Source organism: Hyperolius riggenbachi, chromosome 10, assembly GCF_040937935.1.
Source record: "Hyperolius riggenbachi isolate aHypRig1 chromosome 10, aHypRig1.pri, whole genome shotgun sequence".
In the NCBI taxonomy this organism is placed as follows: Eukaryota; Metazoa; Chordata; class Amphibia; order Anura; family Hyperoliidae; genus Hyperolius; species Hyperolius riggenbachi.
In genome coordinates this window covers 186,516,960-186,537,423 of record NC_090655.1, presented here as the reverse complement: position 1 = coordinate 186,537,423, position 20,464 = coordinate 186,516,960, and the positions used below count along the sequence as shown (strand labels likewise).

Below are 20,464 nucleotides of genomic sequence, written 5' to 3'. Positions count from 1 at the left end.
GAGGGCAAACACCACCACAACCCAGAGGAAGGCGCAACAAAGACTCTTCTTCCTTCGCCAACTAAAGAAGTTCGGTATGGCCCATGAACTTCTGAGGTCCTTCTACTCTGCTACAATCGAGTCAGTCCTCTGCTCTTCCATCCTGGTCTGGTTCGCTAGCTGCACCGCCAGCGACAGATATAAACTCCAGAGGGTCATCAGCTCAGCGGAGAGGATTATTGGTAAACCCCTCCCCCCTCTAGATCTCATCTACAACACCAGACTGCGTAATAGAGCATTGAAAATTGTGGGCGACACCTCTCACCCTGGTCACAGTTCCTTCAGCCGACTCAAACTGGGCCGGAGGTTCCGGTCCATCCCTGCCAAGACTAACAGGCGCATGAACACTTTTTTTCTCACAGCCGTTAGACTCTTGAACTCTTCCCATTCCTCTGACCCCACTCCCTGCTGCCACCTACGGACTAATACCTGACTTCGGCTGCGGCCGCTCTTGCTTACTGCTTTACCTGGTTGTTCTAGAATCACTATCCTCCGCTACACTCTGTTATTCCTGATAGACCCGCAATTGCGCTACTGCAAATGTTGTATTACTCCTGTTCTGTTGCATTGCTCGTGTCCTGTTGTACTACTCTGTATCATCTTGTCTGTTGTATTATTACTATCTCTATGCCAATCAATGTGCCAAATCCAATTCCGGGCATGATCCAACCGTGCTTGGCGAAATAAATTCTGATTCTGATTCTGATTCTGATTCATTGGCTTCCCCCAGATATCGGGGGGGGGGGATATTAGACCATGGGTTTGCAAATTGTGAATGCAAAAATATTGCTAGTGATATTTGTAAAGATGCGGAGGGCACTTAGCTGGTGACACATTGCAAGTTTCTGGCATAACAGATTCACCCCCTTTCAGGTGGTAAAGTCTATTAAGGCCCATTCACACTTAAAAGCGCAAACAGTAGCGATTAGCGCTACCATTCTTGAGAGGGGTGATTTTACCGCGAGTAGCGCGGTAAAATCACTGTATACTCCCGTGATTCAGAGTGATCAAGATCAGTGTTTATGTAAGCACTGTACTGAAATCACAGTATTTCAACAAAATGCTGCAGGCAACACGTTTCATGATTGCCATTAACCGCGGAGCGCCTGCGATTGGTGGCAATCGCTGCAGTGAGATCACTGCCATATAGTTATAATTGTCCTGGAGCTTTAAAAAGTGCTAGCGCTTCGGCGATTAGCAAGAATCACCCGCTAATCGTCCAAGTGTGAATGGGCCCTTAAAATCTAGGAAGCTGTGAATGAGCTCCTCCCATTCAGTTAGCTGACCTCCAGTCAATCCTCAGAAATTAATTTTTGACATTTATTTTCAATGAGGGGTGGGGTGTTCTTCTCACAGGTGGGTCAGGTCACATGATTTAGCCAACAAGTGACTGAAAGTAGCAGAGGACACATCACTGCACTACGGGAATGTTTTTTTATCGCAAAATGTTTTGATAATTTATCTCCTTTCTGTCTCCATATCCAGCACTGTTCTATACAGGAAGCAGCACCTGCGATACAAGGGGACCTGTAAACTTTACTACCAGAATCCACAGATCTACAAAACTTGCAATAAAAAATCCAAGTAGTTTCTAGGGTTTTACAGAACCTTTAGTTATAGGTAATTTTCAAAAATTTTATTGCAAACCTCCATTTTACTTGTCAGCTCTATAAAACTTCATTTCAGTGCAGCTTAACAATATGAAGGAGGAACAAGATCTAGCAAAGTACAAACAGGAACACCAGGTCCACTTTTCTAGGAGGATCTGATTGTTCTAAAGCAAGATTGTTGTGAGTTTACTGGCCTACAGATGTCACTTTTCAGAAGTTCAAACAAAGCTCAAACAAAAAACCAATTACTTCCATACAAATATCTTATTCATGCGAAAGATGAAGCAAACAATGTTATTACAAAGAAAAAAATACATAAAGAAAAATTATGTGTTTCTGCACATAATAACAGGTTGATAGAAAAATATGCTTTTATTATATCAAATAACATAATGTGAAAAGCAAAGGTTTGGTGTAAAATGTTCAAAAACGACTAAAGAGAAGTTTCGCGGAGGTAGTCTAACAAATCCTGAAATGTTGTTGTCTGTAGAATGTTAATACACATCACTGCTTTTCCTAGAGGTGTGCCATACATTTATTTTATCTACTTCAACTTAGTGCCCACTACTTGAGACGCAATGCTACTTACTTATCGTTGGTAACATCTGCATACCATTGATATCAGCCTATCGTTGGCCACATCTGCATGTCATTGATATCTGCTGGTTAAAATCTGCACATAATTGGTATTTGCCTGTTGTGCTTGTTTAGTAAGTTACTGTGCATTTACAGTATATGTTCGCACAATACAAAGCTAATATGACTCAAATAGTTAAAGTATTTATCAGGTGTGCACATGAATGAGTCAGTCTGACACCAACAGTAATCTAGAACACCACCTTGAACATTATGAATGCTTTACTGCGAAACAATATTTACACACTGTAGAGTATGGATGACCTCCGATCCAAAGTTAATAAGGTGAAGTTGTTTTGGGAATACAGAAAAGTCTAAACTCTAGCAGTAGAGAGGCATTCAACAATTTCCTATGCAAGCTCCCTAGCACAAATAGTTCTACCATTGCTAATCTAGACATCTAGTTATATTAGCTACTGCTAATAGCATGCAAAAGTGCCCCAACAAGAAGAGGCGTAAGTGCAAAGAGCAAAAAGGAATCCAAGTTGTTTTTCCCTGTTATTGGGACTGCTGAAGGAATATGTTGTGAACACACAGATAATAACACACAGGCACATACTGTATATAAAAGATACCATGCTAGCTACATCCTCATATGTACAATGTAGATAGGCCAATTTCTACAGACAGGGAACATGGGTGACTAATCTGTTGGCCCTTATACTACATAGTTTTGGTAAATCTGTACAACCAAGATTGTATGGTGTGTGTGGAGCTTGAGTGTTAGTTTGGGTGCTGAGATGCTGTTATTAAATAGGCCATATTCTGTCTTATGGTACTTTCACATTCACAATGAGGCAGATGCCGTTGGTGTAATGCATAGAATGTTGTTAATTTACCGGACAACATGCACATTTACAATAGCGGTAAACCATACTTTCATTGTACTGTATGCTTCGCTGCATGGTTGCACCGCACATCTAATGCACATTGCAACTTTTTGGCATTGTTGTGTTGCAAGGATTCTGCAATGCAGAACGCAGTGTGAAAGGACCCCTTATGCTTTGCTTAGAATGGTTGTTTCATAGGTCAGGGTTAAGTTAAAGTTAGATGTCCAAAGGGAGTTATTGGGGGAAAGGATGGAGAAATAATTTGATTGGTACATATTCAAGCTGCCTAAATGTGCATACAAATAGCATAACATTTTGCATTCCATTGACCATCCCAAATCAGCATTTGTGCATCATATTATACATGAATGGGAGCCCACACTACAATAAAAGGTTTTAGATTTCTTTTTACAATAATTATAGATTAGAAGTTGACCCATGCTTCAGTTTAATAGTTTAGTGATAGTGATCGGGCTACCAAAATGTATCTGTGTTCGAAGTTATGCTGACCATCAGAAGAATTTTACTTTCCAGTGGCATAAATCATCTCCCTGGCACACTGCTCAATAGCATCTGGTAGAACAATGCACTAGCAGCTATTGACTCTTGTCTCTCATCGTCTGATCACTGCAAGAGGTTCTTTCAACTGAGCGCGATAATTAGGCTTTGAATATACTGAAAACTGACAACAGATATGTCGATAAAAGGACTCTTTAGTGTCTAACCACCGGTAGGAATCAATGATCCCTTTTTCTTTAATTCAGTCAAGTATAAGGGATGTTTCAGTAAAATTCAGGTGAAGACTTGCATTGAACACTGACCACCCACATGAAGCAAGATATTGAATTGTACATTCTTAGATTCTGGGAAGGGTTTTTTTTTTTTGGCCCAACAAAGTGCATTTAGGTTGTGGATGTTGTTTGCTTAAAGGAACACTATCAATACCGCAGTGTTCTAAAATGACAATGTACAAATGATGTCTAAGTAGCTGTGTAAACATTTTCCTACTTTTCATATTAAATATCAGAGGCAAAAGCTGCAATCCGTTGTGTATAGGTTGCAGCAGTATTGAAACAATTAATTGGCGAAGAGGTGCTTACATTTTACAAGTGCTGTTCTTTGCATGGGGTGAGACTACAGAGTTATATGAAGCTGTGGTGTCAGATTTCACACACCATTACTAACAAGAAACATTTCCTCTGCTCTCCTGCAAACAGCTCAGTCAGAGAGACAGGCAGCTGCAGTCACACGCAGGGTTAACACAAATGTAGTGTGAGGGATTCCCCCTCCACTCATGATTTACTGGCCTGTTCCTCTGCTCAGCTTGGCCATCAGTTTTGTGTGAAAGTATTTTGATAACAGTAAACAAAGATGTAGAAATGGAGAAGCCAAACGCTCTGAAACCCCCAAAGCAGAAACACTCCACTGGTGTAGGATCAGGCAAGCCACGCCAGAAGTAGAATCAACAAGGAAGGATCCGCAGTCACAGCGAAGTTGTAAAAGCTGGTATTCTTTATTGAAACACGCCACAAAAAATGACACACATAGGACCAGGAAATGACTGACGCGTATCGGGCTCAAAATCTGCCCTGAGGGGCAGATTTTGAGCCCGATACGCGTCAGTCATTTCCTGGTCCTATGTGTGTCATTTTTTGTGGCGTGTTTCAATAAAGAATACCAGCTTTTACAACTTCGCTGTGACTGCGGATCCTTCCTTGTTGATTAAACAAAGATGTAAGCAGTGAAATGTATACACCAGCACTTCCCAAACCATTCCTATCTCAATTGAAAAAAAATATGTTAATTGATAGTGTTCCTTTAAATAAAAAACACTCCAAAACTGGATGTCTTATTTTTCATGTACGTTTCATCATTTAATTAGTATATTGTTTTAGTAAGTATGCAAAAAAAATATCAAAGCAAGAATGAAAGAACTGACTATGAAATCACATGGGTTCTATGACTGAATGTGCTTGAAATGACTAGAGATGGTGAATGAGATGCAAATAATTCCAGTTAGCATGCAAATTCAATGCAAACTGTACACAGCTTAGAATTGGGCCAAACTGGAATTATTTGCATCGGCTTCACATTAAACATCTCTAAAGAGAACAATTCTGCTTCTTTTAGCTAAAAGAATCCATTTCCTGCACTGAAACGTGGCATGAAAATTAGATACTTCAGGATAAACCGATAATTATTTGTAAAGACAGTTAGTAAGGCGTAACCTGAAAAATATTCTGTGGCTTAAAGAGACACTGAAGCGAAAAAAAAATTATATTATGATTTTTATGTGTAGTACAGCTAAGAAATAAAACATTAAGATCAGATACATCAGTGTAATTGTTTCCAGTACAGGAAGAGTTGAGAAACTCCAGTTGTTATCTCTATGCAAACAAGCCATTAAGCTCTCCGACTAAGTTAGTCGTGGAGAGGGCTGTTATCTGACTTTTATTATCTCAACTGTAAGATAACTGTTTACTTTTTCTCTGCTAGAGGAGAGGTCATTACTTCACAGACTGCTCTGAAAGACTCATTTTGAATGCTGAGTGTTGTGTAATCTGCACATATTATAGAATGATGCAATGTTAGAAAAAACACTATATACCTGAAAATAAAAGTATGAGAATATTTTCATTGCTGCTAATCTTCTAGTAATTATTCATAGTACACAACCAATTCACTATATCATATTTTTTTTCGCTTCAGTGTCTCTTTAAATGTTGATGCTTTTGCTATACACATTGTCCATCAATTATTTAAAGAGAACCCGAGGTGGCTTTGTATAACGTTAGTGGGGCACAGAGGCTGGTTGGGCACACTAACACCAGCCTCTGTTGCCCCATGGTGTGTGTCAAAGACCCCCCTGCTCGCCGCTATACCCCCGCAATGCTGGCGACACGCAGCGTGTCGCCAGCACAATGTTTACCCTAGCGCTGTCTGTCAGCGCCGCTCCGCCGCCTCCTCCGCATCGCCGCTACCCGCCCTCGTCCCTTCCCTCACGCTGATTGGAGGGAAGGGACGAGGGCGGGTAGCGGCGATGCGGAGGAGGCGGGGGAGCGGCGCTGACAGACAGCGCTAGAGTAAACATTGTGCTGGCGACGCGCTGCGTGTCGCCAGCACTGCGGGAAGGATAGCGGCGAGCAGGGGGGTCTTTGACACACACCATGGGGCAACAGAGGCTGGTGTTAGTGTGCCCAACCAGCCTCTGTGCCCCACTAACGTTATACAAAGCCACCTCGGGTTCTCTTTAAGGAAAACTTGTGACAAAGGGAACAAAAGGGGCTTCTTCCAGCCCCGTGTAGTCCAGGTTGATTTGGGTTGCGGGCCACTGTGCATGTGCTGTTCTGGACCACCCACCTCCTCCCATGGTTCCTCCCTGTGCACAAGCACAGTTACATGTGCTTCTGGACTATGATGGGGCTGGCAGCAGCACAATGAAGGGGACTAGAAAGACATTGAGGGAGCTGACAGACTACAGGAGGCTGGAAGAAGCCACAGGTAAGTAAAATCCTTTTGTTCCCTTCATCTCAGGTGCCCTTTAAAAGGTAATGCCACTTTTACTATAAGAATCAAAATAATATTTCTCCACAATACCTCATTTTGTTACTGAATGGTATTAAATACTACTTTTTAACTCTAGTCTGCAGTTGCTACAACTTTTATTTAGTAAATGTGCTGGAAATCATGGCAGCAATATACATCATGGTGTAAAACATACCTAGAATTCTCCTTTTTTTGTTTGTCTCATTGGTCCATACATTTGAACAAAGCAGGAAGTAAAACTTACTGCATTTGTGTGCCACAATTTCTTCCATTGGCTTACTGCAATAACTGAAGTTTACCTTTTTAAAACAGAAGTTATTTCCGATTATTCGGAGTGGAGTGAGCTTTGTGGTGTCCCACAGTGCATCACTACTGATATGTAAATCCTCTCTTTGTTGTCCCTGATAGCTAAACAAGCCTCCAGAACCGGTAGAATGCAATGATGTGTCAGCTTGTTAATATTACAGAGCCAAACTAATCCAACATGCATACAGATTGGTTGATCCTCTCAGTGCATGGAATGGATTAATATGGCTCTATAGGGTGGGATTACTGCAATAACACACAATGGATTATACGAACAAAGCCTAATGGTGGCTATCCAATTTTTTTTGTCCAACCTTGCCAAATCTATGTAGTAGAAGGGAAAGCTGAGTGAATGTATTCAATGGATACTTAGGCAGTCCCTTATATTATATAGAAATTATAACAAAAAAGATTGGATCATTAGTGGGCACCTTAAAGGGGATTGTGCTATTTTCCACACAATGTTCATATTTGGTATCATTGTTATAGAGAGATTCCCATTGCAAATGTTAGTCTTGTGATCCAGAATTAATTCTCAAAACTTCACAACTGCAAGGAAAATGAGTGTTTACTGGCTAGAGTGCAGCTCTCAATACGGAGCTTGGAGGAAGTCAGGAGAATTTCTTTCTATCCTATAAAATTGCAGTTTCATCTTAACAGAAAATGGAACTACAGGAACCAGCCAGCAAAGTAATTTTAATATATTTATTTCAAAAATTACAGTCTTGGAAAATACATAACATTGTGTTTTGCTTGTGAAATTAAAAAAATTACTACAATATGCATTCAAAATGTGAAACTCAGCTAGGGTGTTAATAATATGAACATCATCGATTCTCAACGTGCTGTACTTGTTCCCCCCCCCCCCCCCCCCCCCCAGGGCACTTCTTATGTGTCCAGGGGATAACTATGCCTGTCAGAGTATTTTCATCATACTAAATGGGAAAAGAAGATGAGTCCATAAGTAGATAAAATGCATTACAACAAAGAATAAAATGTTTTGCAAAAGTCACTTACCTCCTTACAAAAGTAGCCCAAACTAAGCAATACTGTATAGTCCAACTTTAATGACAAGTTGCCAAACTTCACATTTCACAGACCATACCCTGCTAAGTTGGGTATCTACAAGTCTGAAAAGCAGGTGTTTTATTTAATGCAATTATTTTGTATGGTGGCGGTAGTTTTTTGACATTCAACTCTTTGTGTGAATGTCTTCAAATTATGCCTGTGGGGAGGTGGCTGTTTGGTCATGTCTTTACTATGTGGCACCCAGACAGCGCCATAAGCACCCATTCTGTTACACCTACATCCTTTTTGGAGAACACGGGGAAGAATCTATTGTCCTTCAATATTGGGACAAAGGTTTTTCCTTGGAGTATTTACCACCACCTCTTGCAACGTACCCCAAAAGTCATGCTGGTTGGTCATTGTTTTTCTTCCAAAGAGATAGAAAGATATCCAGGATAGAGAGAGAGGCCCTTTATAGTTAAAGATGAAAGTATCTGTAGGAGTTGAAGTTGGTCCCCAACATTGTTGCTTCATCTTCACTGTGCATGGTAGTGCAGCACACACTGTACTCTTCAGCACTCTAGTGTTCTGATCTGGTTCATTGCAGTTCCATTTCAGCATGCTTCTTTTCCATTTTAGCATGGCTCTTTTCCATTCCTACATGGCCTGTATTCCATTCTGCCTCATCCCTACTTCTCCTACTTATGGGAAAGGGTGGAAAGTCTACATATCAAATGGTGCTCCTACACCCAATGACTTATGGGGGGGGGGGGGGTAGCATGGAACATAGAGGAGCTAGATTGGAATAGAGGGACTCCGGAATGAAACTGAGACAAGCTGGAACGTAACAGGTAAGTGCTGTGGAGTACACAGTAAGCTGGATCTCTGTACACAGTGGAGAGACACAGTAATAACATTGGGGGTCACGGTAACAGTAGTATCTCAAACTACAAAGAAGAGGTTATGATGTAAGCTGTTACTCAGTGTATGGTGGTACGTTCAGAGGGACAAAATGTATTAACACTGCTTATAAGTCATGATTTTATGATATTACAGTTCTGTCAGAAGAGCTATGTACTTTAGATTTTTAAGTTTTTAACACGTGGGGTTTGTGTAATTGTTCTTATTTTCAAATGTAAGTGCCTAGCCAATGATTCTTCTTTACTATGTTCACATCTCTGCATTGTAATAGGTTGTATCACCCTAACGAGCTATCTACAGCACATTTCCGGATAACGCCTGTGAAAATGCACAGTGTATCGTAGTAATTAGCAAGGCTCTGCCATAATGGACACATTTTATGCAATGTGCATTGTGTGAACAAGCCATAAGGGACCTTGGCAATAAAAAAATGTCTTTGCCAGTGAAAAAGTGAAAGAGTTTGCTTACTTTGCACATGCCAGGTTATGTTTTAAGTTCATGAAATAAAAAGTAACTACATTACCATTTGTATATATCTTACTTTTTACACGTTCCTGCAGTAGTTTGCTTACTTCATTTCCCTCACAAAATTAAGTGTATATGTCTGTAATCTGCCCTAATCATTTGCATACAACTGTACTTGGAACAAGCTGACTGAAACCATCAGCTTGAAGCAATAATGATGCCTAGTAGCCAGCACAGGAAAAAAACAGAATGTGTTTCCAACTTTCCCTTGTTAGCCGGCAGTGTGAAAAACAAGACACTAATGAAGGTGAGGTTCAACAACAAGTGGCGGTAGGGAAAACGGCTGAAGAAAAATACCCCTGAATCACTCTCTATACTACTGAAGCAGGTAAGGAAGATGATTTATAAAGATCAATCGCTTCTGCCCATCTCGCCTTGCAATGACAGCCGGTCTTCATCAGGACTGTTTAAAAGGCAGTGCTGACAGGGAAGAGCGATCCTCTGATTAAGGGCTCTGTCTGGCTAACCTTTTATTTGAAGAATGATCGCTACTGAGTGACAAACACTCCTCTGTTCATTCCCAGACTGAGATGTTAGTATGCAAGGTAGCTTTGTCTCTTTGTGCAAAAGATACCGGCCAAGGTGACAAATCCAGGTGGGAAAGAAAGGCAGCAAATCACTGCAGCCAGCAGAGGGTGTGTTTTATAGGCCCATTTTCGAACTACATACATTTTGGTGCCACATAGAAATATGAATAAGTGCTTCTCTGGCTAATGGGAGGTTGCAACACTGGCGGTAAATGTAATGATAATTTGAAATGTACGAATAGTCAAGGGTTTTTTTTGCAAGTATTTAGTCTTTAACGTCTAAGGCACAAGTGCGAAAAACTTCAACTCAGTGATAAAACTGTAATCATTCATGAGTGAATGAGGCACAATGGGGTGGTTATGATTGGCCTAAAGGAATCCTTTTTTATACAAAACTTTCAAATGCTGGGCTTTACAAAAGTAATCAAAATATCTTAGATGCATATTTTCAAATCGCACCAGTCCAGTACATATCAATAGGAAAGTGACTAAGCAGTGAATAAGGAATGAATAGCAGGTGACAAATCCCATTCAAAAACGCCAAATAAATTCAAATGTAAAGCTGAAATAATATCTTTCTTTTTTTCCAAAAACATGATCTGTAGACGTGTTTGTTCATATCTGACTGCAGTCATTCCCAATATTGTCAAAAATCCCTATCAATTACAAAGGGTAATCTATGAGTGAACGGCAGGCTTTTAATCACGACTAGAAAGTGCATTTAGGTTATCAGCTGCCTCCACAGTATAGCCTAAGAGTGACGTCTTCCCTTTCTCTTACTGCATATTTGAATGAAGTGTTTGAATAGCTTTCTGCTCTTTCATCTTTACAGCTTTCAAAGCCCTCAGACTTCAGATCAGATCTGTAACAAAGAAATATGACTTTCCAGTTTGACAGCTTGGACATAATTAAAGACTGCTGTGAATGTACTGCCATGCCGAACAAGCCAGCTTCATAATGCATTTTATAAAGAACTGTTTACCCTTCAAACAATTCTCTGACAAGGTTTAAACAGGTGCACTTCAGATTCTTTTCATACAAGATTTGCAAAACCTGGGGATATGAACTTTTTTTTTTTTTCAAACTTCACTCCAGTTACTGTGCACACATAATCTATTCACTCACACAGGGTCAAAACATTATCTGCACAAACTGATAGGAAAATGAATAGATCTTCCATTATTCCAACTCCTCATTCAGATAAAAATACACTCTTGTGGCAGGTGTGATATTCTCTCCAGAGGACAGGACATCACTATGATATGATATTGAAGCATCGGCTCATGATGGCACAGACTACTTAGTGGAACACAGCCCCAAAAGATGGTTTTTCTTTTATACAGGTCTGATACATATTATTTTGATTTTATGCCTTAAATGGTATAATTTTGTATCAGTAAATTGTGTAATAAAAGTTTAAAAGGCAAGTCTGGATTTGTTTCTAGCTTATACTGTATATATTGTTATGTTCCATTTTCCACATTTTCTGTTTAAGCCAATCAATACTAAGGCCTTGTTCACATTATAAATCGCCAGGGCTATTGCAAGCGCCGAGCGATTTATTGAGCTTTTTTAAAGTGCTTTTCCCTGCGCTTTGCGCTTAGAAAAGCGCTTTTGTCATCACTTTTCTAAGCGCTTTTGCTTAGCGATGATTTTTTTTCACTTCCTGACGTCAATTAGGAAGTGAACTGTTGTACCCAGAAATTAATAAATACAATGTATTTATTCATAGAAGTGTTTGTGAAATCGATATACAAAGCGATTTTTCAAGCGCTTTGCAATTTCGCTATACCTTCCGTTGAGCCAAAGCGCTCAGAAAATGGTTCGTGTAGCAGGTTTGCAGTTTTAGTAAAATCCAAACGCGCACATGTGAACACTGTCATAGGGAATCATTGCACAAGCGCTTTTGGGGCAATTTCTAAAATCGCCAGCGCTTAAAAAACTCTGCAAACGCTCATAGTATGAACGAGCCCTTACACCTCCCAAAACAATGTCAGGATCTTTGGGATGTGCTCATATACACTTGGGATCAGCTCTCCAAACCAGACAAGACTACACCATTATTCATAGTCATCTTTCCTAACCACATGTGATACACAATATAACACTTCGCCAATATTATCCATGGCCAAGAAGTGGCATATGTATGGTACAGTTCTACTGGTTTTACTGGATTTAAAGGGTAGAGGGTATATTGAAGAAACTGTGCTATCTCAAATGTTCGTGTTACAACCATTTAATACTCAAGAGTTGCTTACATGTCCTAGAAGACTAGGCCATGTAAGGCCACTGGATGAAATACTCTTTTGACTATTATAATCTTTCCATAGTGCTTCCTAAGCCTAGTGTCTGCTTGGCACTCTTTTCCCCTCTGAACAATGCAGGAGAGCAGGAAAGTTTCAGAGGTTGCGTAGATGTCCATTTTGCTTCAGTTTTGATGTTACTTTAATACTAGTTTTATTGTAGGTCGACAGCAGATAAACGTGGTTGACTAATGCTTGAAGTCCTTTCCTCACTTATTCCAAGTGTAAGATAAAGATTTTCTTCAGTCTGAGCTTAGTTTAAAGTCAGAACTCAAAACTCTACATAAGCCCATTAACCACCTTAGCGGTACGGACGAGCTCAGCTCGTCCATTACCGCCAGAGGGTGCCGCTCAGGCCCTGCTGGGCCGATTTTGACCAAATAAAAAGCAGCACACGCAGCCGGCACTTTGCCAGCCGCGTATGCTGCCTGATCGCCGCCGCTCTGCGGCGATCCGCCGCGAGCAGCGGCAAAAGAGGGTCCCCCAGCCGCCTGAGCCCTGCGCAGCCGGAACAAATAGTTCCGGCCAGCGCTAAGGGCTGGATCGGAGGCGGCAGACGTCAGGACGTCGGCTGACGTCCATGACGTCACTCCGCTCGTCGCCATGGCGACGAAGTAAGCAAAACACGGAAGGCCGATCAGAAGAACGCCTCCGGAGCGCCATCTAGTTGGCTGCATGAAATAGTTTTTTTTTAATTTAAAAAAAACCCTCCCGCAGCCGCCCTGGCGATCTTAATAGAACGCCAGGGTGGTTAAGGAAGAGACCAACACAGGCAAGTTGAGAGGCAGACTTTAAACAAGGAAACAAAAGGAAGAGTGGGAGCCAATATGGTGTATAATATCAGAACCCCAACATGGCACATATTGCAAAGGTTGTATTCAGAAACCTGGGGGTTCTTTCAAAGCAACCTCTGACTGCACTTCTGTGGAAATCCCCTCCCCTTTCTGGTGCACGGGCTTGGAAACTGGTGGTCGCACTCTAAGGATACTTTTTATGGTGAAGCATAAAAGTTCAACCTAAATAACAGCAGGAGGTGCCAAAAAATGTGATGAGATAATTAAAAATAGTTAAAAAGAAAGGTGTTAGTTGGCTTACCTTCCAAGATGAAGCAACCAGTTTTCTTGGAATAGAATTTTATTGAGCACTTTTTTTCTCCTGGGTGACATTTTCACATTATAAATAAAATGCCCTTTAAGCCACTAGCAAGCAAGAAAATACTCAGAATAATTTTAACAGACCTTTTTTTTCCCATCTCCTTTTTGGTACATCTTTAACTACTTGCCGACTGCTCCATGCCAATTGGCGTGAGCAGTGCGGCAGCCCCAGGACCGCTCCACAATGATTGACGTGAACAGCTCTCTAAGGGGCTAGCAGGAGATCGCACGCAGGCTGCGTGCGCATCTCCTGCTTGGAAGGCGGAGCTCCGCTCCACCTTCAGTCTCCCAGCGGCGATCGCTGCTCGGAGACTGTTAGACGGTGAAACCGCCGTCTAATTATGCTGTACTGGTAACAGCCGTATGACACGGCTGTCCCCTCTGGTGATGCAAAAGTGATCCCCTGTCATAGGCTGCCTGAAGCCGGCGGGGGGGGGGGGGGGGAGCGAGGGAGCGGGTAAAAATAAAAATAAAAATACTGACATTTATTATAAAATTATTAAAATAAACACTGGGGGAGCGACCAAACTCCACCAACAGAGAGCTCTGTTGGTGGGGAGAAAAGGGGGGGGGGATCACTTGTGTGCTGAGTGCTTGGCCTTAAAGCTACCGTGGCCAATTTAACAAAAAATGGCCTGGTCTTTAGGGGGCGGGGGGGGTTTAGCACTGTGGTCCTCAAGTGGTTAATTACAGAGTGCTGAAAACTTATTTTAAACAAAAGATGAAAAATTATCTCCTTGGAAAAAACTTAAGAGAAAAAAAGTGCATTGGGCCCAGTGGGGTTGATTCACTAAGAAAAATAGCGTGAGTAACCTCCTGTTACTCGCGCTATTTTACACTGCGCACCTTAATGCATACTACGCACGCTATTGGCAGCATAGTGTGCATTACTAACTTTAGTCAATAGCGGGCATTCCACTCATCCCACCTTCGGGTCCAGTAACTTCAAAGGAAGCAATCCCCGCACTTTGATTGGCCCAATAAGCTGCCTGTGCAGTACACTCCCGTTGTCGTCAGTGGGAGTGAGGACGCAGCCAGGCAGGCGCAGTGGCTTGCAACACTGAAGTTGCAAATTCCAGAATTGAGCTGGCGGCGGGAACCGGAGGATCATTTTGGCTTGGCGCAGGACGTCTGCGGGGGATTGTTAGAAGAGAGACCTGGGGCCCCTGGGCTGTCATGTGGACCAGTGTTTGTGATTTTAAATTTATTTTTTGCAGCTTCTAGGATGCGGTTGACAGGTGAGTGGTTAGGGAGGGGACCGTGTGGGAGATGTGCCTACACGGGGCGTCCCTGTAAACGCCGCAATTCACGATTGCGTCCAACCGAAGCCTCCCACCTGAATGCTAATCTATGTAATTCCTGCTAGGTATGGTACAGCAGGCAAAGGGTGTATGACAGTGCACCTGATTGGCTGACTAGTGTCTGCTGGCCAGATAGAGGCAGGATATTGCTCTGACTGGAAGTTAGCAATTGTGTTTGTTGCAGTTGGCATTCAGTTTAGAGGTGGTGGGGTGAGTTCCCTGGAGGTGAGAGGTCCAGGGCTTGCCCGCACTTCCCTCTAGGTGTCGCATGGTGGTTTGGGGGCCCCAGTGAGTGAGAGAGACCTGGGGCCCCTGGGCTGTCATGTGGACCAGTGTTTGGGATTGTTAGAAGCCCCAGGTAAGTTCAACTCTTTTTCCCCATCCCCCTTCCAGTACTCCTTTAAGCTTAGGGGTAACATCTGAAACCTCCCATTAATGAATTATCCAGATCTGGTTGGTTTCAATATAAGCAAAAATAAGAAAAAACCTCACGCATCTGTTACTTGTTGGTGCAGGAAGCAAATAAAATGCTAGCTCATGCACTCATAATACCTAAACTAGATTATTTTAGCAGCTTCTTTTGTAATTCACCAATAATCCATGGGCACCACTTCAAACCATTTTGAACTCTAATGCTTAAATTCATCCACTCAGACTCCCCGATATTGCTTACTTAGTACATCTACTAGCTACTAATCAAATACAGGATTCACATAAGCTTCCAAAGTCAACCAAACATTATTTTACCAATCAGGTAAATAATGATATAAAAATATATGCAATGGGCAGCGAGGTGGCATAGTGGTTAGAGCGCATGTCTTGCAGCGCTGGGTCCCCGGCTCAATTCCCAACCAGGGCACTATCTCCATGAAGTTTGTATGTTCTCCCTGTGTCTGCATGGGTTTCCTCCAGGCACTCCGGTTTCCTCCCACACCCCAAAAACATACAGATAAGTTAATTGGCTCCATTCTTAATTGGTCCTAGACTACGACACAAACACTACATGATATAGGCATATGACTATGGTAGGGATTAAGTTGTGAGACCCTCTGAGTGACAAGATAATATACTATACGCTGGAAAGATGTCGGCGCTATATAAATAATAAATAGTAATAATAATATTTACATGGACACCGCCATGTACTCCTCAATATTGTTAGCAGACATCTGATCTGACTGCTGCTATCAGCTTTTTATTGCTCAATGCCCTACAAAGCTATGCAAAGCATCGACCATGCACCACTCACTCCTGAAAGACCCATGTTCTACCACTTACCACATGCCTGCCCAAACAGTGAAGCAGCATTCCATATTTCAATGTTTGGAGCTCAACCCAATAGTTCTATATGTATCATATGAATAGCAAAATGTATTATTTACCTGATTAAAAAAAACTTACTACCTTATATCATATATAAAACATATTATAAACGTAGTCATAATCTTTGCAATTTAAGAATCCCAATCTGTGTCTAGGAATTGGGAAGATAGCCATGAGATCCAATTTCAGTACTGTAATGAAAAAGAAAAAAGAGTTTAACTTACCTGGGGCTTCTACCAGCCCGTGCAGACATCCTGCTGCTGCGCCTGCGCGACCCTGGCCGCACGAATCCTTGCTACCGCTGCCGAAACTTCTTACACAAGCGCAGTGGCTTGCGACATTAAAGTCGCAAATACTGGAAGTGAGCCGCGGCGGAAGACGAATGGATCGTTTTGTCCCAGCGTGGGCACAGGACGTCTGCAGGGGGCGGTAGAAGCCCCAGGTTAGTTAAACTCACTTTTTTTTATTTCATTACAGTACTCCTTTAAGGATCTCAGTGCAGTTCTATGGTTAGATCCACTTCCACAGCATATTTTAACAAAATAAAAATTTAAAAAATATATATATTAATGCCTACCTGTGAAATTATATATGAAGTGATTAATGACACATAGGAACAAAAAGGGCAGAAAAAACAACAACAGCAAACAGTCCATTACATCATTTTTTCAAATTAAATGCTCAAACTTTTTGATACCCAAAGTAAGAGTAAGGCCTCATTCACAGTAATGCACTGCGATGCTGCATAACGGCTGCTTTGTTATGCAGCTTGCCGCACGGCAACGCACCACCTATAGTGACGTTCATGCGTTCCAAGACTCCTGGACTTCATGTCTGCTTCTCTGTAGTCCATGTGTCCTAAAGAGGCATGTGTATCACGCTAAACAGCTGTAGACCAGGGACACTTGTTGTACTGGTTTGTCGTGGCTAAATAAATGAAGATTTGTATGGAGAGTGCCGGAGTCCGTCTTCTCTTTTGGTACTTAAAATAAGAAATTGGCATTTATATTTTGGACACATTGGAAGACTTTTGCTGCAGGCTTGCCTTTCGTATGGCTTGACATATTCAATACCTTTTACATGATTTAATTAGTTTTGGTCCTAAACGTTGTTCCTCCCCTCTATTTTTGCTTTTTTTTAATGATACATTATGGTTTAAATGAAAGTCACTAGGGAGGAAAAGACAGGATACAGTCTGAAAATAAACAACTGTCTGTTTAGATTTGGAATAGTCCTTGGCTGAGGAACTTGTGCGGATTTCATTCCTGCAATTCGATTTTGTTGATATGCCGTCATTTCTGCGGGGAACCTGTCACTTCTTTTTGTCAGTTTCTCTGCCTCCTGTCAGCAGGCAATGCTGTCAGAACCTCGTGCTGATAGAAAGAAATATTATTTGTAACTTAATCTCTCCCCTGTCCTTTGGAAACGATGCAAATTTCCCATCTTATCGCTATTATAGTGATGCGTGTGTCACAGGTTTAGCCAGGGCTGCAGTGCACAAGTCTGCTTCATTTCTCAAGCTTGGCGAGAGTCCTGTGTACTTTCTTTCCAAACACATAACCATTTGTCATTTTTACCAGTCCTGTGACAGCTCTTCTCTAAGATAAATAACATTATTAATCAGTTTTGATTGCAACAGGCCTGTTTCTTCTAAAAGCCAAAATTACAAGCATGACATTTAGCTATCAACATCTCTTGATAGTTACCATGCACTAAACAAGCATTACTAATGAGGCCAAGGGATAGTCTTTATTAACTGTTTTGGTACTGACAATGTCCCTACAGCCTTGGAAGGTTATTTACAAATTAACACCACTCACAACCACCTTGGGAAATAGGAATTTTATCTATTTGCAAAGCAGTCCATTTTTTCACCATGAAAACAATCTAATTATCGAGTTAGCACCCAATTCACAGAGCAGCCTTTCCGATAATGTTCAACACCACAAACTATTTCCACATGATTAAAAATACCCTGTCATTCTTACATTTCTACATTTCTTCTTGTTGTCACGCCAAGTGTCGTGTAACAAGGCAAGACAATCTTTACCCCAGACCACCATAGATGTAACTAGAATTAATAATTGGAACAAAACAACTCAATAACGACCATATGACATTTAAAAAAAATGGAAAGGAGGAAAGTAAAAGGTTATACCTCCAAAATACAGAAATCCTCAACTGAAGAGCCAGTATTAGCCCTTGGTCCCATGCACATCCACTGAAAAAAACAATAACTGTCTCACTACAGCATGGGACATTTTACAGTGGAAGATCTCTAGGCTGGGTAAATGTTTTGCTATATAATACATGAGTGGGGTAGTTTGTGTTGTGGGCTAAAAAGAACCTCAAAGCCCTTTGCTGAAAGCACTACAAAGCATGGTGCTGCTTTGTCAGAACAAAAGGTAATTTCCATTTGTTACTGCCAATGCTCAACCAAAAAGCAAGACCAAAATCCATCACTTCCATCACTGTGGTAGGCCAGAGTGGTCTTTATAATATGGTGTTGCATACAAACGGTGCCTCCAAAAATGCTGGTTCATATTAAATCTGTAACTTTAGTTTTACAAATGCTCAAAAACAAGAAGAGAATCGAGAGCCCAATATGGTGCAGTATTGTCGGGTAAAATGAAGAGTTCAATACAATTTTATGTATATATATACTCACAAACACGGGTTACCCATAGGCAACCACTTTAAATGCAGGTGGGGAGCATTAGGACCTGACCCCACTCAGGTTAAGAAGCCGCTCTCTGTAGATAGTAGATGGGGATGCACCCCTCCACCCAGGGTGGACTAGAAGATCAGCAAAAACTCGGTATACAGAGGCGCCAGAGTAGAGTAAAACGTTTTAAAAACCGCTTAAAATGAGAGGGGGATGTTAAGGTGGACTCACCTCCCTCTTACAAAAAAGAAAACTCACTTAACATCCCCCTCTCATTTTAAGCGGTTTTTAAAACGTTTTACTCTACTCTGGCGCCTCTGTATACCGAGTTTTTGCTGATTTAGTTTTACAAAGTAATTTTAATCCAACTTGCAGGCAGGTTTTTTGCCCTCCATCAGTACAAAGTGAGGATTTTTATGAGTGAGTAAGATTTACCAAGCCAAGTGGAAAAAAAAAAACTGGAGCGAATGTAGAGCAGCTACACAGAACAACCAATCAGATCTGTAACTTGGTTTATCGGCTAATTCCTCTGGTGAACTGTTGCCCCCTTTATTTGCAATTGTCCCTTTCTGTGTTTTGGGGAGAAGAAGGCAGCAAGCCCTTTTAGACTATGAAGAGCTAGATGAATCCTGGGTTTTGTTTAAAATCACATAATAGAAGTCACATAAAGTCACATAATAGAAAGGTACAAATAAAACAAGTAGCCAATATGTCAAGGTAGTAATATTCACACGACGCCTGATGTGTGTTTCTCGACCACAAACGGTCACTTCTTCAGAGCCATGCAATAATAGTTAAGGTGTGTCAGATGCTTCTGATGGATAAGATGTCAACAACATTGAACCACATTGAACTGTATACAAAACCATTTTACAAGGTTAGTACCTCAATATACATGGCAGGCAGTATGTGATATTTAAAAAAATAAAAAATCTGAGACACTAGCACTGGTCCAGCTGGTCAGGGACTACTCAAGTGTAGTGCCCACTTGTATGGTAAGACGTAATGGCTATGTATGATTGAGGGGGCATGAATACCAACTTCATACTATCCCATATATTTTGTGCAAAGAAATAGGTCGATGTGTAAAACCCTAAAAGTTGATCATTCAATACTGTCACTGTCATTTATGAAAGAAAAAATTAACACTTGGGAACCATCCTTCTCTGTAGTGTAAAATAAAATGGCTGGCAGCGCTTCTCATCCATATTAAACTCTGCTGCTCATCCATCTTACTTCTCACGCCTTTCTCCACTAGTGCCTCATAAAACATAACATTTACTTTAAGGTCGGTTTTACATCTATTTATTTTGTTGCTGTGGTGATGCGATGCACCTGCCGCATCCCACTGCAACGCAAAAAATGGCAAACATATGAGCTTGTGGCAGAGTGCGCCGACGGGGTCATATGCATAGCTCCTCCCTCCGCTCAGTGACGTAATCCCTACTGGGCAGGAAGTATGTCACTGGGATTCCCATCAGTCTGCACATGCATGCCACGGGGCACTGTGCTCTATCTTCCACACATAGTGCATCACCCATAGACTTCCATTACGCCAAGCACCGTGCATTAAGTGCGATGCTTCCAGTAACGAGCTGTTGCCCTTGGGTCAGCTCGGATACTTCTGGCACACCACAAGGGACCGCAATAAGTCTGAAAGGCTCCATAGACTTTCATTGCTTTTGCAGATCCTTGTGGCAAAATAGGGTAACGCAGCACAGGTTTTGCATGCTAATGTAAAAGGGGCCTCAATGGCTAGCCCTTACCCAA

The 20,464-nt window shown here is 41.6% G+C and overlaps 1 protein-coding gene across 1 annotated transcript in view; it reads right to left on the bottom strand.

Moving 5' to 3' along the window:
- Window positions 1–20,464, bottom strand: part of LRMDA (leucine rich melanocyte differentiation associated) — a 1,235,169-nt gene that overhangs the window by 748,846 nt on the left and 465,859 nt on the right. The gene's annotated exons all lie outside the window — the stretch shown is intronic.